The sequence below is a fragment of the Triticum dicoccoides genome, chromosome 7B, assembly GCF_002162155.2.
Source record: "Triticum dicoccoides isolate Atlit2015 ecotype Zavitan chromosome 7B, WEW_v2.0, whole genome shotgun sequence".
In the NCBI taxonomy this organism is placed as follows: Eukaryota; Viridiplantae; Streptophyta; class Magnoliopsida; order Poales; family Poaceae; genus Triticum; species Triticum dicoccoides.
This window is the reverse complement of record NC_041393.1, coordinates 138,586,119-138,596,543: the sequence shown is the minus strand read 5'-3', so window position 1 is coordinate 138,596,543 and position 10,425 is coordinate 138,586,119.

The window sequence follows — 10,425 nt, the reverse complement described above, 5'->3', positions numbered from 1 at the left end:
AAGTCGATCAAGATCTGCTAACTGATAGATGGACCGAGGTCCTGGCAGCCGAGGAATACGGACTCGAGTGCTCAACCAAAAACTACCCAAAGCGCAGGTTGTTACCTCGATTCGAGGAGGAGGCCCTAGAGCCCACACTACCAGCGCAGGATGCGGCTGACCGGCCACCTCGTGGCCGAGATAAAGCGGCATATCAGCCCAAACACCAGCCCGCACCCCGTCGCCAAACAAGCAAAAACACGAAGGCCCACGGCTACACGCATGACCTGCGAGACGCGTTGGAATACAAAGCAGGACAGTCAAGGTCGATCTACGGATCACGGGGGCACGCCCCAATGCATGATGATCACCATGCCGGATACACTAAATATAAATCCGACCGGTACGAATACAACCGACCGGACTCATTTGAACTGCGTTGTGATGTAGCCTGGCATAGAGGTGCTGCACATCCCCTATGCTTCACTGACGAAGTAATGGACCATGAGTTCCCAGAAGGGTTTAAGCCCGTGAACATCGAATCATATGATGGGACAACGGACCCCACGGTATGGATTGAAGATTTCCTTCTCCACATTAACATGGCCCACGGTGATGATCTACATGCCATCAAGTACCCCCCATTAAAACTCAAGGGACCGGCTCGGCATTGGCTGAATAGTTTGCCGGCAAACTCCATTGGAAGTTGGGAGAACCTGGAAGACGCATTCCTGGATAACTTCTAGGGCACTTATGTGCGACCACCGAATGCTGACGATTTAAGTCACATTACCCAACAGCCCGACGAGTCAGCCAGGAAATTCTGGACTCGGTTCCTAACTAAAAAGAACCAAATTGTCGATAGTCCGGATGCCGAAGCCCTAGCGGCCCTTAAGCATAACATCCGCGATGAGTGGCTTGCCCGACACCTCGGCAAAGAGAAGCCGAAGTCCATGGCATCCCTCACGACACTCATGACCCACTTTTGCGCGGGCGAGGACAGCTGGTTGGCTTGTAGCAACAGCATATCAAGAAATCCTGGCACCTCAGATGCCAGAGATAGCAACGGCAAGCCCTGACACAATAGACACAAGTGTCGCAACAATGGCGATAACGCCGAAGACACGACAGTCAATGCCGGATTCAGTGGCTCTAAGTCCGGTCAGCGGAAAAAGCCATTCAAAAGAAACAATCTGGGCCCGTCTAGTCTGGACCGCATACTCGATCGCTCGTGTCAAATTCACGGCACCACCGATAAACCAGCCAACCACACCAACAAAGAATGCTGGGTATTCAAACAGGCCGGCAAGTTAAATGCCGAAAACAAGGAAAAGGGGCTGCATAGCGATGAAGACGAGGAGCCCCTGTCACCGAACACAGGAGGACAGAAGAAATTTCCTCCCCAAGTGAAAATGGTAAACATGATATACGCAACCCATATCCCAAGCGGGAATGGAAGCGTGCAGTAAGGGACGTTTATGCGATGGAGCTAGTCGCCCATGGTCTTCTTGTCCGATCACTTTCGATCGCAGGGACCAGCCGACCAGCATCCGTCATGACGGTTCGGCTGCGTTGGTCCTCGACCCCATCATTGACGGATTCCACCTTACAAGAGTCCTTATGGACCGTGGCAATAGCCTGAACCTGCTCTATCAGGACACAGTGCACAAAATGGGCATCGATCCCTCAAGGATCAAACCCACCAAAACCACCTTTAAAGGTGTCATACTAGGTGTAGAGGCCTGTTGCATAGGCTCAATCACACTGGAAGTGGTCTTCAGATCCCTGGATAACTTCCGAAGCGAGGAGTTAATCTTTGATATCGTCCCCTTCCATAGTGGTTATCATGCACTACTAGGACGAACTACATTTGCTGGATTCAATGTGGTGCCACATTATGCCTATCTCAAGCTCAAGATGCTAGGACCTCGCGGGGTTATAACATTCAATGGAAACACGGAGCGCTCCCTCCATATGGAGGAGCACACTGTGGCCCTCGCAGCAGAGGTACAGAGCAGCCTGGTTAGGCAGACCTCCAATTCGGCTATAAATCCTCCGGACACCATTAAACTGGTCCGAATTACCCTACAACAGGATCGTCCGGCACGCCCTGAGCTTGCCTAGCAAATCGGCCGCCCTAGTCCAAGTCAAGCGATGAAATTCATGGCACGCGCACATAATTACGCACTTAAAATACCATGGGGACAGGCGGAGGTACGGCTACAATGCGGTTCACAATGCGGCTCAACCGCCCCAGGCCCCATACACTTTCACCCATTTCTTTCTTTCAGGTCCCTATTTTCTGGAGGCTCCTCGGGTAACCTGACTATTGGACCCATTACGGGAGGGAAACACCAAGGAAGCAAGGAGCTTTGACGTACAAAGGAATCCCCAGGTGGTCTTTTCGTTATACCTGTTTTACATACCCACACGCAGCTCACCTTTGGCCAGGACATGTCAAATAGTCCTATTTTGCTTATCGCACTACTTATATACATACACCTTGACGTATTATTCAAATAACAATGGAAAATAATGTACAACATCAGCTCATTATTACATTATCTTTTCCCTTGGCTGCTTATCTATTACAAACTGCACCCGTACATTCTGGTACGTTTAGTCCACCAGGGGCTTCATTGTACCCCATAACACGGCAAGAAAAGTCCGAACACTTTCGACAATTGAAAGTGTGTTATATCGACTAGAGGGGGGGGGGGTGAATAGGCGATTTTTATGAATTCTTCACTGAGGAATTTGCTGGTGAGTAAATTCCTAAATGAAGAACTACTTGCAGCGGAATAAGTACTCAGAAAGGAACATAAAAGAACACAAGCATAGTCATCATGATGAAATGAAGACAAGCACAGAGTATAGAAAGCGTAAACACAGAATAACACAAGATGAAGACAAATAGACTAAAGAAATTGAACTGAGGAAATTGAGAAAGTCTTCAGTCAAAAGTCTTCAAACAGATATGAACAGGCACACAACAACATAAATGAGGAAATGAAAGAGTTGAGGAGATAGAACCAGTTAGCTCGGTGAAGACAATGATTTGGTAGACCAGTTCCAACTACTGTCTCAGTTGTAAATCTGGTTGGAGCGGCTGAGTATTTAAACTCGAGGACACCCAGTCCCGGACACACAGTCCTCACCATATTCTCCTTGAGCTAAGGTCACATAGACCTCGCCCAATCACTCATGGTAAGTCTTCAGGTGACTTCCGAACCTTCACAAACTTGGTCACTCGGTGATCCACAATTCCTCTTGGATGCTCTAGACCTTGACGCCTAACCGTCTGGAAGAAGCACATTCTTCAAAGGAAACAAGCGTCAGATCCACGAAGGATCAATCTCTTCAGCGATGCTCAATCACTTGGAGTTTTGTAGGTTTGGGTTTGGAATTTCCTCACTTGATGATTTTCACTCAAAGTCCTCGGAGGATGGGTTGCTCTCAAATGACAAGTGTCAGTTTCTCTCGGAGCAGCCAAATAGCTAGTGGTTGAAGGGGGCGGCTATTTATAGCCTAGGGAGCAGCCCGACATGATAATACATAAATGCCCTTGTCTAATATGACCGTTAGGTGGATGGATATTTTGGGACAGCTGGCGCGTAGCACAACAACGGTCGGAATTTTGACTATGAAAATCCTCAGGGCTATCATGTTCCTCACTGTGTAGGCAATTCACACTGGTGAATTCCTAACTCCTCAGTCAGAACAAATTCCTCAGAGACCAGAAGAACTTCGTCTCTGTCACTGAAGAATATTGACTGAACTGTATGAGATTTCCAATGGCTTCACTCGAAGGGATTGGTAGGTGTAGGATTTTGAGTTGAGCATCACATGGAAATTTTTCCTTAGTATTTCCTTGACCCCCTTTAACAGTACGGTGTTTCCTATGACTCAAGAAATAGAAAATGAAACTATGAAAACAAAAGTCTTCACGCTTCATATTCCTCGGATGAATACCAAGTCTTCAAGGTCACACCAATTTCTTCACCTTCAAAATCTTCAGAAAGTCTTCAGATATCCAAAGTATTCAAATGAAGAACTTCATTTTTAGGGGTCGACTTTCTCTATAAATATCAAACTCCTCATAGACTTATAGACCTGTGTACACTCACAAACGGATCAGTCACTTAACCTATAAGTCATCAATACACCAAAATCACTAAGGGGCACTAGATGCACTTACAATCTCCCCCATTTTGGTGATTGATGACAATATAGGTTAAGTTTTCAATGGGGAAAAACATATGAAGTGTAAATACTGATATTGAGGAATTTGATAGCAAGATATAGAAGAACTCCCCCTGAAGATGTGCATAGTGAGGAATTTGATTTTGAAGCAATGCACACTTGAAGAGTATAATCATGGAGATCTCCCCCTATATCTTGTAATTCATACACGCATTTGACATATAATATGAGGAATTTGAAATGCATGATGAAATATGGTGACTGATGTAATTCAGCATGCATGCATTAACATTAATGAGGAAAAGCATGCAGAAGAACACAACAAAAGTATCAGGTCGCCATAGAGTTTAAGATTACAACTCGATCAACAAAGTCATCAGAAGAACGAGAGTTGTAACTTAGCAAAAAAAGGCCCATATAGGATACACCCGCTTGAAGACTAACTCAAATTTCTCCCCCTTTGTCACCGAATGACCAAAAGGATTGAAACTGAGGACTAACGCCCCTGAAGAATATCATGTTGATGGAGGAGTGCCAGCGTCGTCAGGGTCTTGAGTCGTTGTAGGGCCTGCTGCAGTGTCGTCCAAGTCTTCATGCTCCTCCGTGTGTCGCGATGAAGAATAGGAGCTGGCCACCAAGGAAGGAACCTTGACCTTCTTGAATTTCTTCGGTGGAGGTGCAGACCAGTCAAAGTCTTCCTTGAAGCCCATTTGCTTTAGATCTTCTTCACCATATAAATGTGACATAATAGCCCAGGTGCGATCAAACACTTCATGGAGTTAGTAGTGGTTTTTCTTCACTGCATTATGTGTGGAAGTCATGTTGTGAAGAATAGAACCAAACTGACGCTTAACCCACTTGTGATTTCGATCGACCTTCTGGTGAAGACATATAAGCAGGTCACGGTCAGTCATCACACGAGGATCAGTAGCTTGAGGACTTGACTTTGGAGCATCAGCAGCAGAATCATGTGTGACAGAGTCATCATTGGTGGAGTAAGATGCAGCTTTGCGGAACTGACCATCCAATGGACAAATGCATTCATCGATCACAGCTGGTGACTTGCCCTTCTCATCGGATGAGGAAATTGTCCGCTTGAGGACTCAATCGGAGGCAAGTAGCTGAGGTGATTCTGAAAGTCTGCCTTGTAGTTGAGTGAAGACCTTGTTGTGAGGAATCTCATGATCCACGGCACGTAAGGCTTCAGCTCAAATGGGGGAAGTGCAACATTCGACAGAGTCCTCATGAAGAAATCATGATAATTTATGGGGATGCCATGCATGATATTGAAAAGCATATTCTTCATCATTCCGATAATTTCTTCATCGGAAGAGTCATGGCCTTTGATGGGACTCATGGTCTTCGTCAGAATGCGATAGATTGTCCTCAGCACATAGGGCAATTCCTTCACGAGGAATTTGGTCCTTGGAGCTTGTCCAGGTTTCAGCGGCTTCATGAGTACTTGCATATAATGATCAGTAAGTTCAGGTTCATCATACAGACAGCGAGCACCGTCAGGTGGAGGACTGATTGGTTAGGCCCGAAGCAATTCAGTGGCTGGAGCCTTGTAATGAGTGTTTTCATTCATCCAGTCCAACACCCATGAGTTGACGTCAGCAGCATCGCCTGTGATATGCAAAGTTGCATAGAACTGAAGAATGAGCTCTTCATTCCAATCAACTATGTCTGAGCAGAAATTGAGCAAGCCAGCGTCATGAATCATGCTGATGACTTGAGAGAAGCACGGCATGGATTCCATGTCCACATGAGGAATATGCTCATGATCGAAGACTTTGTCCTTGTTGTACAACACTGAGGAATAGAAGTTTTCCTGGCTGGCAGTCCAGAAACGCTTCCTTCTAAGACGAGCATTGTCATAAGGGTTGAAATCTGTGAAGAATATGTGCTCACCGAAGAAATCATTATCATTGAATTTTTGCTTCTTCGAGAAAGGGTCCTTGGGTTTGGGCTGAGGAGTGTCCGTCAATTGCAGCACTACTTATGGAATCGCAATCTCAGGTTCCTCAGGCTGAGGAATTTTAGGCTCTTCAGCAGTTTCAGCCTGGGTTGCCAATTCTTCATTGACAATTTCTTCAGCACTAGTGGCTGGAATTTCTTCATGGACACTTGGGGTTGCATGAGGTTCTTCAGATCCCATTTGTACTTTAGTGGTAGCAGGGGACTGAGGAATAGCTTGGAGAGGAGTGAACATTGGGGAGTTTGGATGCTGACTATCCCAAAATTCATCATTGAGGACCGGAGTGGTACAGCCAATGTCCACATCCTCCTCTTCAATTTCTTCAACACCTGCCTCTTCAGCAGTAAACTGAGGCAAGGGTGAGGAAATGATTGGGGTTGAAGGGATCTTGTCCACTTCAATTTCTTCGTCCATCTGCTCTGAAGAAGCAGCAGAGGGAGTTCTTCATCGGATTCATCAGGAATCACATAGTCTTCATCAAAAGGAACAAGGTCCTTTGATGGCATAGATGAAACTGGAATGACATCAATTGGATTGTCAATTGAACTGATCAGAGTCTTCATCTTCTTCGGAGCTGAAGAATTTGATGAAGCTGATGCCTTCCTTTTCTTCATAGCTGCACATTCTGCAGCCTTGGTCTTCTTCGCATCTAATGCAGATGGAAGGATTGGAGTTGGTGTAGGCGCAGGCGGTCCAGAGGACATAGGTTCATTTTCGTCAGGCGCAACTGATGCAGTTGCCCTGACTTGTTCACTTTCTTCAGGCGCACCACTAGTGGATGCCCTGGCAATATCTTCAGCGGCTGGAATGGAGTCATCAGCCCTAGCACTCTCATTGTCTTCAGCAGCCTGATTGTTATCAGCGGTGCTGGCATTTTCTTCAGTAGGCTGAGAAGATGCCTCAGCCTGAGTAACTTCAACGTGCACAGGTGGAGCAGCACTTGAAGTGAATTTCTTCGTCAGATTGACGAAATGCACCTTGGCGCCCTTCCAGTCAGCATAATAGCGATCAAATTCATCGCTCAATTGCTTGATTTCAGCTTGCAAGGCAAGAAGCTGATCAGGGGTGAGAGTGAGGACATTGTCCTTGAGGTAGCGTTGTTTCTTGTACTGCACTTTCTTCAGACTTCTGCCTTGTTCAAATTTCCATTTCTCTTCCTTAATGAAGGCAGTGAGGACATGGATTTGACCAGGAGTGAGGTTCAACTCCGGCAAAGGTGTGTTGGGGTCCTTGTGCCATAAGTCAATGAAATCAAGGATCAGCTTAGGATCCAACATCAGTGGCACATTACTGCCTTTGGCTCTAGCGGCCCTGGCTTGCCTGTTTATGATGATTTCAGCAAGTTCTTCATCATCAGCCTCATCATCATCAGATGGCACATGGAAGGCTACCTGCTTCTTGTGAGGACTTGGGCGAGTGCCTCGTGCAGCAGTGGCCTTTTTTCTTCAGCAAAGATGGACCAGCTGAGGAATCTCGAGCAGCAGAGGAACTTGCAGATGCTCCGGAGGCAATGGAGAAGCCTTGAGTCCTTTGGCACGTGGCAAGATGCATAGGTGCCGAAGATTTTGTCGGAGCAGCTGAAGACTTTGTCGGAGGAGGAGGAGCAGAATGAGGAATTGGCCATGAGGGCTTTGAAGATGCTGGCCGTGAGGGCATTGCTAAGGAACTTGGCCGTGAGGGCATTGAAGGAGAAGCACTTGGCTTGTGAGCGGGCTTCTTAGGCATAGCCTTCTTGGGCTTACTAGCAGAGGCCTCAGCAGTGTTAGCAGCAGCAACAGAATCTTCATTGAATTTCCTCACTGCTTCTTTTGCTTGCTTGGCTAGTTTGGCCTGGATCCTAGCCCATTCAGTAGGATAGTCCTCATCGTGCTTGAGGCTGGTGGGATCTGCCAATTGGCATGGTGCCAATGGAGGTCTTGGGCATGGAGGGTTGAGTGTGAATTTCTTCATGTACTTGGGAGTTACATACCTGTACTCCCTCCATTCTCGTGCCCATCTCCTTTCAATCCTCTGTATGCGCACTTTGCGCTGATTCTTGTTCTCCTTACCAAACTTGGCTTCATCAGGTGTGCAATAGCCTGCGTAAATGTCCTCAGGGATCTCAAACGCAGTCATGACCTCAGGCTTCTTTCCTCCCTTCTGTGGCTTCTTACCATCTGCCATTTTCTTTAGTTGAGGACTTTGAACAATTGAATTCTCTGAAGAAGTATGCAACTTTTCTTCGAGGAACGCTGCAAATGAGTTAAGTTGATGAGAACCTAGTGATTCAGCAGCGGACATTTGTACCTGTGAACAGAGTGTAGTTGCGAGGAATTTGGAGAGGTCATATGCGTTCTCAGAGGGTTTTTCAAAAGAACAAGTTTGATGAATTTGACCAGAAGTGTCTTGAGGAATTTCACTAAGCGTTCTTTATCTTAGGTTCCAGAGTTGTATAGATTGAAAATCCACACAATTGAGGAATCTTGAAGAAAATCATAGCTTAGAGAAACGAATCAAGAATAGATGATGTGTGAGGTGTTCATGTGTGTGAAGAATTTAAGAATAAACACCTTTGAAGATTTTTAGAAAAACTTGAGAATCAAAGTGAGCAGTTAAAAGTAACTTTTAATTACCCGAAGTGAAGAACACAACGAACTGAGAAGAACAGATGTGAAGTTCCTCAGTTCCATGCCCTAACTTGGTGGAGGAAGACGGCTACGGCGGCGGCGGAGGGAAGATTTCCGTAGCCGGCGCGAGTACGACGGCGACGAGGTCGAGGCAGTGAAGCTCTTCCTCACCGGCGGCGATGAAGTAGCGGCGGCGCTAGGGTTTGAGAAGCTCGAGTGGGAGAGAGAGATCGAGCGGAGTAAAGGAAGTGAGGAAGGGGCGAGGGGGTATTTATAGTCGTAGTGAAAAATTGTTCGCCCGAAGATTTAGGACGAACGTTCCCCTGACCCTTCTCATTCGCTTGACATGTGTCACTCATGTACTGTGAGGTGGCGATCGTGTAAGATCATGGGTGAATAGATAAGTATTTGTCATGAAAAGCGGAACGGTTTGAGCGGCAAAGCCGAAAATTCAGATAAGATAAGTTTTAAGTTACCGTTCGCAATTTCTTCAGCTGTCAAGGACACAGTGAAGATTTTGAACGAGTTTCAAATCAGAACGCATATGAAGAATTTGTGAAAAGATTAGATTGAGTTTAGCATAGAGGGGGAAGGGTCCGATCACATTCACTTAGGTGAAACACTCAACTTGAAGAATTAGCAATAAGTGAATGTTGTAGAGGACATAAAACTTATATATGTATATATTCAAATGAAGACAAACGATGGAAATAGTGAAGACATTGCAAGTTGAAGAATTTCAAAAACTGAGGAATTTCAAAAAACCAAAAAAAACTCGAATTGAAGATTTTCAACTTTTGTTGTGGCGTAACCCACCGTATAAGAAAGTTGGCTTCAGACACCGCGTACAATTGTCGTAGGGCTCTGAGAGTCAATTTCTTCATTAATTTCTTCACACTTAGAGGGTTAGTCTTCATTGATTGAAGAAAAACGTTACTTCGTGCGTTGGGCATCTAAGTCATCAAGTCAGCATAAGTGTTAGGATGTGTGTCCATTTCAGAGAACATTCAAAGATTCTAAGATATTTAGCTCACACCACAACTTGCTAAATCTCTTCTCATCCAAGGGCTTAGTGAAGATATCGGTCAGCTGATCTTCAGTGCTAGCGTGGTCGATGGAGATATCGCCCTTCAACACATGATCATGAAGAAAATGATGACGAATCTGGATGTGCTTTGTCTTTGAGTGCTGAACTGGGTTATGAGCAATTTTGATAGCACTCTCATTGTCGCAGTAGAGAGGCACATTCTTCATGTTGATGCCATAGTCCTTGAGTGTTTGCTTCATCCATAGTAGTTGAGCACAACATGATCCAGCAGCAATGTACTCAGCTTCTGCAGTGGAGAGAGATACGCAGTTCTGTTTCCTCGAGGACCAATAGACCAAAGATCGTCCAAGGAAATGACATGTACCAGATGTTGACTTGCGGTCCACGCGATCGCCAGCATAGTCAGAGTCTGAATATCCAATGAGATCAAAAGTGGAGCCCTTGGGATACCATAATCCAAGTGTTGGTGTGTGAGCTATGTATCGAAGAATATGCTTAACAACCTTATGGTGTGATTCCTTCGGTGTAGCTTGAAATCGGGCACACATGCAAACACAAAGCATAATATCCGGCCTAGATGCACATAGGTACAATAAAGAACCAATCATGGA